At 42.6% G+C, this 14,509-nt stretch overlaps 1 protein-coding gene across 2 annotated transcripts in view; it reads left to right on the top strand.

The window, feature by feature from the left end:
* PIGU (phosphatidylinositol glycan anchor biosynthesis class U) overlaps nucleotides 1–14,509 on the top strand; it is a 112,555-nt gene that overhangs the window by 41,777 nt on the left and 56,269 nt on the right. The gene's annotated exons all lie outside the window — the stretch shown is intronic.

The following is a 14,509-nucleotide window of genomic DNA, read 5'->3' as shown; positions in this document are numbered from 1 at the left end:
GTCTGGACATGCGTCTTTTTAAATTCATTATGCTGAGCACTTGGTAGGCCCTTTCAATATGGAAACTAGTGTCTTTAGTTCTAGAGGGTGTTCCTGAACAACTTTTCCAAATTCTACCTCTGTTTTCTCTGTCCTCTTGTTTTGGATGTTTATTGGATGTTGGATTTTCTTGATTGATCAAGTATGCATATTTTATTTTCTATTGTTTTTCCCATCATTTTTACTTACTTTCTCTTACTTTTTCTGGGACATTTCCTTGTTTTTATCTTCCAGCTCCTCTATTGAGTTTTAACTTTTATTTATTACATTTTTATACATTTTTATCTGGTCTCTGGTTGTTTCTTTGAGGCATCCTATTTTTATTTTATCACCACAGTATCCTCTATTACATCTCTGATTATACATATATATTTTCAGTTTCTATTTGTTCCAAGCATAGTCTCTTTGTCTTCCTGGTATTTTTTTTTAATTGTTTGTTTTGGGAGGATTTCTTCCATATGATTTTCTTATATGTATGGTAATCCTTGCTGTTTCTATTTAAGAGTGAGACATGGCCTGGCACAATGACTCACACCCATAATCCCAGCATTTTGGGAGGCTGAGGTGGGAGGATTGCTTGAGGCCAGGAGTTCAAGACCAGCCTGGACAACATAGTGAGACCTCGTCTCTACAAAAAAAGGAAATTAGCCTGGTGTGATGGTACTTGCCTATAGTCCCAGCTACTCAGGAGGCTGAGGCAGAAGGATTGCTTGAGTCTAGGAGTTTGAGGCTGCAGTGAGCTATGATTGTGCCACTGTGCTCCAGCTTGGGTGACAGCCATCTGTAAAAAAAATAATAATAATAAAAAAAATTTTTAAATGAGGCACTAACATATTGACTGGAGACTCCGTGCATGGGCAGGGCTTGTTGGTGGGTCATTTTCACTGTACAGGGAATCAGGCAGTGGGCTGGCCTCTTTCTTTGGGTTGGGGGCATTTACAAATGTCATCATCTGCAGGTTTTATTTTCCTTCGAAACTATTCAGTTTTCCCGAAGAGGAATCCTCTGAAGTCCTGTCTGGGGTAGCAGAGTTAGGGTTTTTTTGTGGGGTGGAGGGTGCATAAGACTAGCTGCTGGAGTTGTGAGAGCAGGAACAGGGAAGGCGGCTGGTTTCAGTCTGGAGACTTTATTTAATCTCACTGCTTTTCAGCCCACACCTCTCCTCAGCCCATTACTGTGCAAAGTAGTTCCTAGACTTGTGCCCTTAGTTAGCTTTCTCCAGAACTGAGGTCTTCTGCAGGTAGAGTAGAAAGTTAGAGGGATGGGTTATGCGGGAATGGTCATTTGGCTGCACATAGTTGGGGTAACACCTGTTGTTCTCAGTGGTCTGTATATAAACTTCCAACTTGATTTTTTTCTCTATGCCATACCCCCACCTCCCATAGCACCTGATGCACTCTAGTGCTGAATTTCTCAGAAGTTCTGTGGGGTGAGTTGGCTGATTTTTATTAGTAATCCTCTTTGTAGGCCACTGAGCTATAATTTCTTCCACATCACCAAGTGATTTATTCTTCTCTCACCTGCTTTGTATTTTTTCACTATTGTGTTAAAGTTGGTTTTGCTATAATCTCCTCTTATTTTCTTTGTGATTTAATATGGTTTTAATCTCTTGTTTTCATTTTAATGAGATTTTTGGAGGGAGAGTTGATAAACACATGTGATCAATCTATTATTTTTAACTAAAAGTTCCTCTGCAAGCATTTGGGTTATATATTTCCAGATTTTTCCAACATTTTTCCCTCCAGACTTTTAAATCTTGTATCAATTAGCTAGTACCACAAAAATGTTAATAAACCATTCCAGAATTCAGTAGCTTAAAACAACAACAAGTGTTTACTTAGCTCATACATCTGTAAGTCAGCAAGGAGTCAGCTGATCTAGGTTGGACATGGCTTGTCAGTTGGCTGGTTACATGGGCTTCATTTTCACGTCAGTGGCTGGCTGGAGTTGGCTAATCTAGGTTGGGCTCTGCTCCACATGGTTGTCATCCTCTTGGGCCAGGGGACAGACTTAGGTATTTTCTTTTCATAGCAATGGCAGAAGCACAATAGTGAGCAAGCCTAGTCAGGCATGCACTTTTTAAGTTCCTGGTTGCATCACATGTGCTAATATCCCATTGATCAAAATGTAACATATGGCCCGGCGTGGTGGCTCACGCCTGTAATCCCAGCACTTTGGGAGGCTGAGGTGGGTGGATCATGAGGTCAGGAGTTCAAGACTAGCCTAGCCAAGATGGTGAAACCTCATTTCTACTAAAAATACAAAAATTAGCTGGGCGTGGTGACAGGCACCCATAATCCCAGCTACTTGGGAGGCTGAGGCAGAGAATTGCTTGAACCTGGGAGGCAGAGGTTTCAGTGAGCTGAGACTGTGCCACTGCAATCCAGCCTGGGCGACAGAGCGAGAGTCCATCTCAAAAAAAAAAAAAAGTTACACATGGCTGAGCCCAGGGGTGGAGATTTCCATCCTGTTCACAACAGGAAGGCACTGCAAAGTTATACAGCAAAGGGCCTGGACATGGTGGGGGGAAATTGGGGCCAATAATACAACCTACTACATATAACATATATCAATAAATGTCTGATCTATCTTTTTTTTTGAGACAGTCTCGCTCTGTCGCCCAGGTTGGAGTGCAGTGACATGATCTCAGTTCATTGCAACCTCTGCCTCCTGGGTTCAAGTGATTCTTGTGCCTCAACCTCTCAAGTAGCTGGGACTACAGGCACGTACCACCACGCCCCGCTAATTTTTGCATTTTTAGCAGAGACAAGGTTTCACCATGTTGGTCAGGCTGGTCTCAAACTCCTGACCTCAAGTGATCTGCCTGCCTTGGCCTCCCAAAGTGCTGGGGTTACAGGTGTGAGCCACTGCACCCAGTTCTAGTCTATCATTTTTAATGGCTGCATATTCATTTTATGAATATAGAAATTCTTTAACCAATGTATGTATCATTAAATATTTAGGTGATTTTCCAGTTTTTAGCTGTTTAAATATTACAATTAACTTTCTAATGTACAGCAATTTTTGCACTCATGTTTAGTTATTTTCTTATAATGTCCTAGAAATAGAAATATTTGCTACTTTTTAACAATTTCTGGAATTAATTTATTGATTTTTTTTCCTTTTTGCGGATAATGGGGTCTCACTGTGTTGCCCAGGCTGGTCTTGAACTCCTGGGCTGAGCTGTCCTCCCACCTCTACCTCCTTGAGTGCTGATATTACAGGCATGAACCACCACACCCAGTCGGATTTCTGAAATGTATTGCCACATTTATACTCCCATAAGAAGCGTGTAAGAGTCCTTATATTTGTACACTATTGTTAAATAGTTTGTGTACTCAGGAAGTAAAGAGTAAAAAGTTGTACGTAGAACCTTTTACTTATAGTTTGCCTACCTTTTCTGGGGTGGCACCCGAGGATGCCTTAGGTCTTTATAAGAGATTGTTTCTCTTGGAATGCTTATCAGTGGTCTTTCTGTAGGCCTATTAGTTTAATTTATTATTGGGTTACTTAAAATGGCTAGATATTGCATAGCCTGAATTGTCTTGTTCTGAAGATCGTGGTGGTCATTTTGTCAGAAATAACTCTTAACAGTAAATACTCTGCTGTCTGTGAACTCTCCCTGCCTTAATCCCTGTTTCCAGAGTGTCAGGTTCAGATAGGTTGTCATTTATCAAGGTGTCTGGTGTCCATTAAAATAAACAATATACGCAGCAGCCTGGCAGAAGGGACCAAGTACTGGTCTTTGGAAATGTCATCTTTAAAATAGCCGAGTGCAAAGATGGAGAAACTGAAGACATGCCCTCAGAAGGTGCATGTTTATTTGTTTTCCTAGGAGTCGCTCGTAAAAATGTAAAAGTATGCCATTAAAAAAAAAGATTTTATGACCTGTAAGTCAACGAAAAGGTTTTTGTCTGGGGAAGAAAAACATTTAAGTAAGTTATATGTATCTCTTTCACAGCCATGGTTTTTTTTTTGTTCCACAGAGCAAAAAAAATTTTATATCACTCCAGACTTTTGTTTAATGAATTCATAGACATTTTCGTAATGTTATATACATAATTTGGTTTTACTTTTATCACTTATTTCATATGAATCGTGTCTGACATTGGTCACATATTTGTCATTTCCTTTAAATTTAAATTTAATTTTGGAAGTAGTTTAAGCATTTGGTAAGAATAAAAGAAATTCAAACCTATAAATTGGAAAGGAAGTCTTTCATCACTCTGCCGCACGTCCACTTCAGTTCCTCTTGCGTATTTGTTATGAGGTCCCAGCACTTCTCTTTTGTTGGACATTTGTTTTCCATTATTTGCTACTATAAATAGAGACCCTCACAAACAACATTTCTAATCTGTTAAAATATTTGAAGAGTTCTATTTTAGCTAGGTCTCTGAACCACTCTAGCTCTTTGAGTATTTTAGTAATCTCTGCTGACAGTATATATAATATAGTTAGTTCAGTTATAACTTCTGCAAGTTATATTTCTACAGTTCACATTTTACCACATAATATTAATAAAATTATTTAATAAAATTAATGAAGGAATAATTTACTTTTTATCCTAAAAAAGAAAATATTTGAGAAAATTCACAAGAAAAGGAATATAAATCACTGAAAATTATGGAAAAATATTCAACTCCATGGATAATTAATAAAGAAAAGCAAATTGAAATTTAAAAACTTTTGAAGCTTTTTTCTTTTTTTTTTTGCCTCGGAAATTGGTAAAGATTTTAGAAGCTAATTCTCAGTTCTGGCAAATGTTCTATCAAATAGATATTCTCCCACATGGAAGTTGGCTGATAAATTTGTACAACCATGGGCAGTCTTAAAATGTTTGGAGTTTTTTTGGCCGGGCGTGGTGGCTCACGCCTGTAATTCCCAGCACTTTGGGATGCCGAGGCAGGTGGATCACCCGAGGTCAGGAGTTCATGACTAGCCTGGCCAACATGGTGAGACCCTGTCTCTACTAAAAATACAAAAATTAGCAGGGCGTGGTGGCGCACACCTGTAATCCCAGCTACTCGGGAGGCTGAGGCAGGAGAATCGCTTGAACCCGGGAGGTGGAGGTTGCAGTGAGCCGAGATCACGCCATTGCACTCCAGCCTGGGCAACAAAAGCGGAACTCTGTCTCAAAAAAAAAAAAAAAAAAAAAAGCTTGGAGTTTTAAAAAATTTTATTCATTTATTTTTCTAACACTATCCACCTGGGGATAAAATGTTTGTAGTTTTGATTTTTATTCTACTTTTGAGAACCTATCCTAAAGTAATGCAGAAATAAAGACACAAAGCTTTATGGTACAAAGTTATTAATCGCAGAATTATTTATAATCACTGGAAAAATTAGAAAATACTTTAGAGAGGAGTGGTTAAGTAAAATATGGTTTACCCATGTAGTAGAATATTATGCACATGATATTTAAATATAATTTTAAACTACATGAAAATAAATGTTTTTTTAAACAATGTAAAATTGTGTATGTGTGTGTGTATGTATATATATATATATATATATATATATATATATATATATATATATGTATTTTTTTTTTTTATCTAATTTTGTTTTTTGGAGACAGGGTCTTACTCTGTCACCCAGGCCACTCAGGCTGAAGTGCAGTGGCACAGTCATAGCTCACTGCAACTTCACACTCCTAGGCTCAAGTGATCCTCCCACCCCATCCTCCCATGTAGCTGAGATGACAGGCATGCACCACCATGCCTAGTTGGTTTTTTTTCTTTCTTTCTTTTTTTTTTTTTTTTTTTGAGACAGAGTCTTGTTCTGTTGCCCAGGCTGGAGTGCAGTGGTGCAATCTCGGAATTTTAAAGGTTTTTTGTAAAGACCAGATCTTGCTCTGTTGTCCAGGCTAGTCTTGAACTCTAAGCCTCAAGCAATCCACCTGCTTCAGCCTTCCAAAGTGCTGGGCTTACAGGTGTGAGCCACTGTGCCCAGCATTTTAACGAATCTCAACTATGTTAAAGCAACAAAAATAGTTAGAAAATAGATCCCAAAAGGATAATACTTGTTCCTGTAGATTAAGTTCATGGGTGAGTTTTATTTCATTGTCATATAGATATGTAGTTTGTTTGTTTTTTGTTTTTTGTTTTTTTTTTTTTTTTTTTTTTTGAGATGGAGTTTCGCTCTTGTTCCCCAGGCTGGAGTGCAATGGCACGATCTTGGCTCACCGCAACCTCTGCCTCCCGGGTTCAGGTGATTCTCCTGCCTCAGTTTCCCGAATAGCTGGGATTACAGGCATGCGCCACCACATCCGAATTTTACATTTTTAGTAGAGACGGGGTTTCTCCATGTTGGTCAGGCTGGTCTTGTACTCCCGACCTCAGGTGATCCACCCGCCTTGGCCTCCCAAAGTGCTGGGATTACAGGCGTGAGCCACCACGCCCGGCCTCATATGTTTTTTTTCCAAAGTTTCTTCAGTGAGTACATAATTAAAAACGAAATTAAATTAACTTGATTGGTAAGACGATAGGGGCAGTGGAAGTAAACTTAGCAATGCTCCCCAGACTTCCATGGAGCAGATACACCACAGAAGGGACTGACCTTGTTTGCTTTGTCCCCTTGACTCTTGCTGCTTGCTTTCCCCTGGCTTCCTTTGTGGCAGCCCAGGGTTGCCTGGGACACTCTGAGAGATGCAGGCCAGGACAAGGCTCAGGCCATTGTATTGTGATGTCCTTATTGTAGTGTTGGCTGGGAAACACAGGTCTTTGGGCAGGTTGATATTAGTTTAGTGGAGCAGCTTAAGTTTCGCTTTGAAGGCTGTTGCTTGGGCAAAGTGTACTCTGCCTTTCAGTGAGCTGATTAAAAACTCCTTCCCTGGGAAGTAGTCTTCATTAGGCTTTAAAAAGGAAAACAGACAAACAGATGCTAATAGATGGTCCTGCTTTTTCACCATTGATGTTTGTCAACAGCGAGATATTCTTGAAGTTTGCCACCTAAGGGTTCTTCCAGCTTTCCTTATGCCACCAAAAAAGGCCATGTGACAGGACTTGCTTGCCAAGGAGAAAGAAGGATCAGTGCTATCAGAAGGTATTCAAGCATGATTAAGAGCCCAGGCTGCTCTCATGTTAGACAGATCTGGTGGCTAATCCCAGCTCCACTGTCTCCTGGCTCTATCACCTTGGGCAAGTCACTTAACAATTCTAAGCCTCAGTTTCCTTATCTGTAGCACGGGGATGAAAGAGTGTCTGCCTTATAGAGTGAATATAAAGAATAAATGGTATGGAGGCGTGTAATAACTGCTCAGATGGTATTGGTTGCTATTTTTAATAGTATCCTCCCTTTTAAAAGATCCCTCAGATCACTCGAGCCCAGGAGTTTGAGTGTAGTGAACTATGACCGCGTCACTGAACTCCGATCTAGGCAACAGAGCGAGACCATGTAAAAAAAATTAAAAAATAAAAGAGACCTCATGATTGTTAGCATCCTTATAGGCCTTATAGGGAGACCTGGGAGGTTTCAATGAGGTTCTCTTCCTGGAGCCTAGCCTTAGAGGAACAATGGAAGAGTGATGATCCTGAGGCCTGGTGATCCCATCACTTCGAGTTGAGGTTCCTGTAGGCCAAAGCCCTGCCAATGGAAGGAGTCATAGAGGACTCAAGGACTCAGTTTTTGTCAGGTCAACCCAACTTCAAAGCCTGCTTATTCTAATTACCAGCTCTGTAGCCTTGAGCAAATCATGCAGCCTCAAGAGCCTCAGTTTGATCCCAGAATATCTACCTCCTAGAGATAGCGGAGGAATAAATAAGAAATATAAAATGCTTAGCGTGCTTCCTTAGCAGAATCCACTCAATAACTAGTTGCTCTGCCTATTGTTATTTTTATGGTGCTTGATTGAGATCAAGAGGGTGGCCCAGTGATGCAGTCAGAACATGAGGTCTGAAGTAAAACCATTTGGTTTAAATCCTATTGCTCTCATTCACTAGTTTCGTGACCCCAGACAAATAACTTCTCTGTCTTTCAGTTTCATTATCTGTAAAATGGGGACAGTAATTGTACCCACTTCATGGAATTATTGAAAAGACTAAATGGCTTAAGGCAAGTAAAGTGCTTACAGTCATGGCTGGAACAGAGTAAGTGCTCAATAAATTATCATCGTTATCACTGATATGTACGGATTGCTCTGAGAGAGGCTGCCCCGTTAAAAGAACACACTTGGCAAGGAATGTAATACATTGGCCCTGCCCCCAGGATCTCCTCCTCCTCCTGGGCAGTCTCACTTGTTGCCCCACACCCTGGTGCAACTTCCTTTTCTGATAGTCCTGTGGGTCCTGAGCCCTTTTGACTACATTCCAGTGTGTTTCTGCCTGTCTTGGTATAGGTCATCACCTGTGACCCAATCTCTTTATTCTCTGATTACTCCACTTGAAGTCCCTGTCCTGAACCAGTCCCCATGGCCCCACCTCATTACATTCCTGCTCACTCCTGTAGCTGTGCCACCCACCCAGGCCCAGATCGCTGTAAGGTGCAGTCCCTGGAGGCAAAGTATTACCCCCGGTCTTGCTGAGGCTTTTGGCCCCCACCCTGACACAAATAGAGAGTTAGAAAACATAACATATTCAAAGCTAGATTGAGTAGATAATGAAATTTCCTGATACTACAGCCAGTGTACATACACATTTGACTGATTTACTCTAATATCCCTAGGATAAGGCTAAATGTCAAGGCTTATATAGAAAGCCTAGTGCCTGTGCATCTGGGCTGCCCTAGCAAATGGTAGGTTATATCATTTTGGGGTAAAACTCTTACTCCTCTTGGCACAGTTCCTTCTGGTTAGGCCAGCGTGATGCCCTAGCTCTTGCCCACATGAGGCTGCCATTTCAGACATGATTTCAGGTATCCTGTCTGGGCCTGTAGGTAGATGTTTTTGGATGACTGTGCAAGCTTAGCCCTCCGTGATCTGACTCCTACCTGCTTGCTGAGACTTTTTGGATTGTAACTTTTTTTTTGTTTTTGTTTTTTTTGAGACGACGCTTGCTCTGTCGCCCAGGCTGGAGTGCAGTGGCATGATCTCGGCTCACTGCAACCTCCACCTCTCAGGTTCAAGCGATTCTCCTGCCTCAGCCTCCTGAGTAGCTGGGACTACATGCGCCCGCCACCACACCCAGCTAATTTTTGTATTTTTAGTAGAGATGGGGCTTCACCATATTGGCCAGGCTGGTCTCGAACTTGTGACCTTGTGATCCACCCTCCTCGGCCTCCCAAAGTGCTGAGATTACCGGGGTGAGCCACCACGCCCAGCCGGATTGTAACTTTTTATTGAAGTATGACATATATACGGAAAAATGTATAACTCACTAGTGTACAGATACGTGAATTTTCATGAAACGTTGAGTAACCAGCACCCAGATTAAGGAACAGTGGTACTAGCATCCACGGGAGCCCCTTTTATGTTCTCTTTCCTGTCACTCCTCCCAGCTCTTGCCCTGTTTTGGCTATATTGAGCTAATTACAGTACACACACCCCCACCCCAGCACAGCATTCTCTCATGCCCTCCAGCCTGTGCACAGCCTTGGACTGCCCAGCCTCACCTACTCATTGTTCAAAACCCAGGTGTCAGCTTCCCCTGATGGGCTAGGTCTGCTTCCTTTGTACTTTCCTCCTGTATTTTGTAGTTGTTTACTGGGAGCTCCCTGAGGACAGAGACTATCTGAGTCACCAAGTTTCCTGGCACCCATCACACTCTTCGTATAGAGCAAACTCCAGAAATGTTTGCTTATTGCACAGTTTGTTTAAAATATTTGAAGTCACTTCTCACTTTCCTTGATCTTCTCTGACTCTGCCTCAAGCACATATCATTCCTCCTCTGCCTTCCTAACTCCTTTTTACCCCTTCTAGCTTTTTTCAAAACACATAGCCCTTTCTGAGTCTCCTGCCTGCCTCCATACTCGCCCTCACTTTTGCTCCGGCTGTGCGTCTGCCCTGTCCACACCTGTCCCAGCATCCCACACTCAGACTTCCCACACACCAACCTACTGACTGTTGCAGCACAGTGTTTCTGCCCCCAGACTGCAGGCCTCAGCCATGCAATAGTTTACTCCACAGAGAGCATTCTCTGTGCCAGCCCCCTGCCACAACAAACCCTCAACCACTATTCTGCAGGCTCTGCTTTATTTGAGTTAGATTTATTTTGTGCTTTGCCTGTGTTCATGACTCTGTGTATTACACTTCATAAGTTTTTCTTCCTCAAGAACATTGGTTTCCTTTAATATTCTCGTATTTTTAAAAAGGATTTCATATGTATTGCTGAATGATATTCATTCATTCATTTCTTCATTTGTTCATTTATCACATGTGCCAGGAACTGTAGTAGGTGCTGGAGAGCCAAAGTTAAGATAAATGTATTGCCCTTGAGAAACTCACAGAGAAATGGGGAGAGAGAGAAACATATGCAGATTATTATAAGATAGCATCAGTATTGAATGAGATAGGCTTATTAACACAGGGATTAAGAGTGGGTACCGGAGTCAGCTATGTGGTTTTGGTCACATTACTGAAGCTTTCTGTTTCTGTGTCTTGATTTCTTGACCTGTAAAATGGGTAGAATGTGTGATTTTTATCTCAGTAAAGCTGTTCTAAGAAGCAGAAATAGAGCTTTCACAGGGCTGTTGTGATGTTTCCTGAGGACCTTTTTGAGTCAGGAACTGTTTTTTTTGTTTTTTTTGTTTGTTTGTTTTTGTTTTTTTTAGGCGGAGTCTTGCTGTGTCGCTTGCAGTGGCACGATCTCGGCTCACTGCAAGCTCCGCCTCCCAGATTCACGCCATTCTCCTGCCTCAGCCTCCCGAGTAGCTGGGACTATAGGCTCCCACCACCATGCCCGGCTAATTTTTTGTATTTTTAGTAGAAACAGGGTTTCACCGTGTTAGTCAGGATGGTCTCGATCTCCCGACCTCGTGATCCACCCGCCTCGGCCTCCCAAAGTGCTGGGATTACAGGCATGAGCCACCGCGCCTGTCCAAGTCAGGAACTGTTCTTGATGCAGAGGATACAGTACAGTGCCTGGCACCTAGCAAGTGATCCATAAATGTCAACTATAATCACGGTTGTTACCACCTTTGCTTGGGCTCATAGACAAAGTGACCTTTCACCTGGCTATCAAATGAATGCTTTCTACTAGAAAGCGGGCAGAGAAGGATGGCTTGGGCAGAAGGAATAGCCTAAGAACAGACACAGAAGAATGAAACAGCATGATGTTTTCAGAAATTGGGAATAGTCCAGTGTAGCTGGAGGACAGGGCGTGTGTGGAAGAGTGGTGAGAGGTGAAACTGGAGAAATGAGACCCAGTGGTGAAGGGTCTTGTTTGCTGTTGGAGTTTAGACTTAACCCGATAGATGAAATGGAACCATCAGAAGTCTTTGAAGACTGGCTAGCCACAATCTAAACTGTTTTAGAAGGTTCCTTTGGTGCTTCTGTAGATGGACTTGGATGGGAGGCGGTTGGGAGACCGCTAAGGAGGAGGGGGAAAAGCTGCTGGAGAGAGATGACGAGAGCAAGAACTGAAAGGATAAATGCTCCAGGGGTGGATCCACAGGGCTTGGTGACTGGTGGAAGGAAGAACATGGGAGCTGAAGGGTGAAGGGTTGCCAGGGTATCTGGCTAGATGTTGATGCCAGTTACTGACAAAGAATAGCAGGAGGAACAGATTTTTCCTTCCCAAAGACTACTTCAGCCTATGGAAGGAAGACTGCTTCTTCCTGATCCTAGGAGCAAGTATTCTAAAACTCACAAGTCCATTCGGCTAGGCTGTGAGCCTCTTTTTCTCTCTTGGGCCTCATAAACAGTCAGTTTCAGACAAGCAATTATTAACCTCAGGCAATTAGGGCAAGAGATGGCTGTGTTGATTTCACTCCTTGTGTCTCCTCTGGGAGAGAGAGGAGAAAGTCATGTGTTTGTTTTCACCATGCTATAGGAATGGATGGAGTTGGAGCATTAGCCTCCGTCCTCTGGTAACAGACACATGGGCCTCTTCTCTCGCCTGCTTTCAATCCGTAGAGAACCAGGTTAAGTTCAAAAGTTATTTTCAGTGTTTTCCCTCTCTTGGCCAGTTTCCCACCAAAACATCATTCAGATTTTTGACCCAATCAAAGAATCAATCCCTAGCCCACCCTAGCTGTTGGGCTCCAGAACAGCACCTTTCCTACTACTGCCACTGCCCTATCCCAGAGTGACCTGGTTCTGAGTTTAGAGTCTGTGGCTCAGCAGATGTGTGCTTGCCACTGCTGGTGTCACAGCTTAGCTGGGCGTGATCCTGTTCCTACACAGTCATATTTATGAGTACCCTGGATACAGGACATCATGACTGGCACTGTCAATATGGCGAGACAGCCCCCCTTCCCATAGAATTCTGTCCTATTACTTCTAGCTTCTCTCTTTCTCTGCCTCCCTTCTACTTTCTGTCAACTAGGGTTGTTCTAGCTGGTGAGTTTCCTTGGTTTGAAGAATAAAGCACACAAGGTTCTTTTCTCTCCACTCTCTCGTCTGTGAAGTTGTCACATTTATAACCCTCTGTCCTCCAAGGTAGTTTTTAGATGTTTCAAGTATACAGGCCACTTTGGTGGTGAAAGATCTCATCAATAATCTCTTCCTGTTTGTCTCTAGAGCTGGATTAGCAGAGGGGTAAAACTCCTTGGACTGGAGTGACTAGTTCCTCCTTTTATGAAACACCATTGAGAGGATGTGTTATTTTTATTTTTTTATTTGAAACAGGGTCTTACTCTGTCACCCAGGCTGGAGTGCAGTGGTTCAGTCTTAGCTCACTGCAGCCTCAACCTCTAGGGCTTAAGTGATCCTCCCACCTCAGCCTCCTAAGTAGCTGGGACCACAGGTGTGTAACACCACACCCAGCTTATTTTTTTATTTTTATTTTTGTAGAGATGGGGTTTTACTATGTTGCCCAAGCTAGTCTGTAACTCCTGGGTTCAAACAGTCCTCTCACCTTTGCCTTTCAAAGTGCTGGGATTACATTTGTGAACCACCATGCCCCGCCTGTTATTTTCAGTAAGTAGTTGACCCCACACTAATGAGAGTGAGCATGGGTATTGTCATTTTAAAAAACATCATTACAAGACACCTGTTGGGCTTTATATCTTGGACCATCAATTGCATCCTACTGATTTCTGGGCCACTTGGAAACTCCTGTTGTAAACTAGGGCTCTCTATCCTTAGTTTTAGAGTATCCTGTTGTCTTAAGCCATCTGAAAGGGAATAGCTATTTTTTCAAAGAAATTAGCTTTTTTCTAATGACAACAACAAAGCATGTTCATTTTAGAAAGTTTAAAAAATGCAGTGAAGCAAAAACGAAAAATTGTTCATAATTCCACTACCCAGAGATAACCACTATAAACTTTGTGGCCTTAGGTTTTAGTCTTCTATTTATTTATTTATTTTTTTTGGTAGTCCGAGACTGGGCAATTTACGAAAGAAAGAGGTTTAATTGAACTTATAGTTCCACATGCCTGGGGAAGGTCTCACAATCATGGTGGAGGGCAAAAGGCATTTCTTACATGGTGGTGGCAAGAGAGAATGAGGAAGAAGCAAAAGCGGAAACCCCTGATAAACCATTAGATCTTGTGAGACTCATTCACTATTACGAGAATAGCATGGGAAAGACCAGCAACTCCCATGATTCAATTACCTTCCCCTGGGTCCCTCCCACATTACATGGGAATTCTGGGAGATACAATTCAAGTTGAGATTTGGGTGAGGACACAGCCAAACCATATCATTCTGCCTCAGCCTCTCCAAATCTCATGTCCTCACATTTCAAAACCAATCATGCCCTCCCAACAGTCCCCCAAAGTCTTAACTCATTTCAGCATTAACCCAAAAGTGCACAGCCCAAAGTCTCATCTGAGACAAGGCAAGTGCCTTCCGCCTATGAGCCTGTAAAATCAAAAGCAAATTAGTTACTTCCTAGATACAATGGGGGTATAGGCATTGGGTAAATACATCCGTTACAAATAGGAAAAATTGGCCAAACCAAAGGGGCCACAGGCCTCATGCAAGTTGGAAATCCAGCAGGGCAGACAAATCTTAAAGTTCCAAAATGATCTTCTTTGACTCCATGTCTCACATCGGGTCATGCTGATGTAAGAGGGGGGTTCCCATGGTCTTGGGCAGCTCCACCCTTGTGGCTTTGCAGGGTATAGCCTGCCTCTCAGCTGCTTTCACAGGCTGGTGTTGAGTGTCTGTGGCTTTTCCAGGCCCAAGGTGCAAGCTGTCGGTGTCTACCATTCTGGAATCTGGAGGACAGTGACTCTCTTCTCAGCTCCACTAGGTGGTGCCCCAGTAGGGACTCTGTGTGGGGGCTCCGACCCCACATTTCGCTTCCGCATTGCCCTAGCAGAGGTTCTCCATGAGGGCTCCGCCCCCTACTGCAAACTTTTGCCTGGACACCCAGGCTGGAGTGCTGTGGTACAATCTCAGCTCACTGCAACCTCTGCCTCCCAGTTTCAA

Source organism: Gorilla gorilla, chromosome 21, assembly GCF_029281585.2.
Source record: "Gorilla gorilla gorilla isolate KB3781 chromosome 21, NHGRI_mGorGor1-v2.1_pri, whole genome shotgun sequence".
In the NCBI taxonomy this organism is placed as follows: domain Eukaryota; kingdom Metazoa; phylum Chordata; class Mammalia; order Primates; family Hominidae; genus Gorilla; species Gorilla gorilla.
Note: the sequence above shows the minus strand (reverse complement) of the source record. Positions and strands in the feature narration are given on the sequence as shown.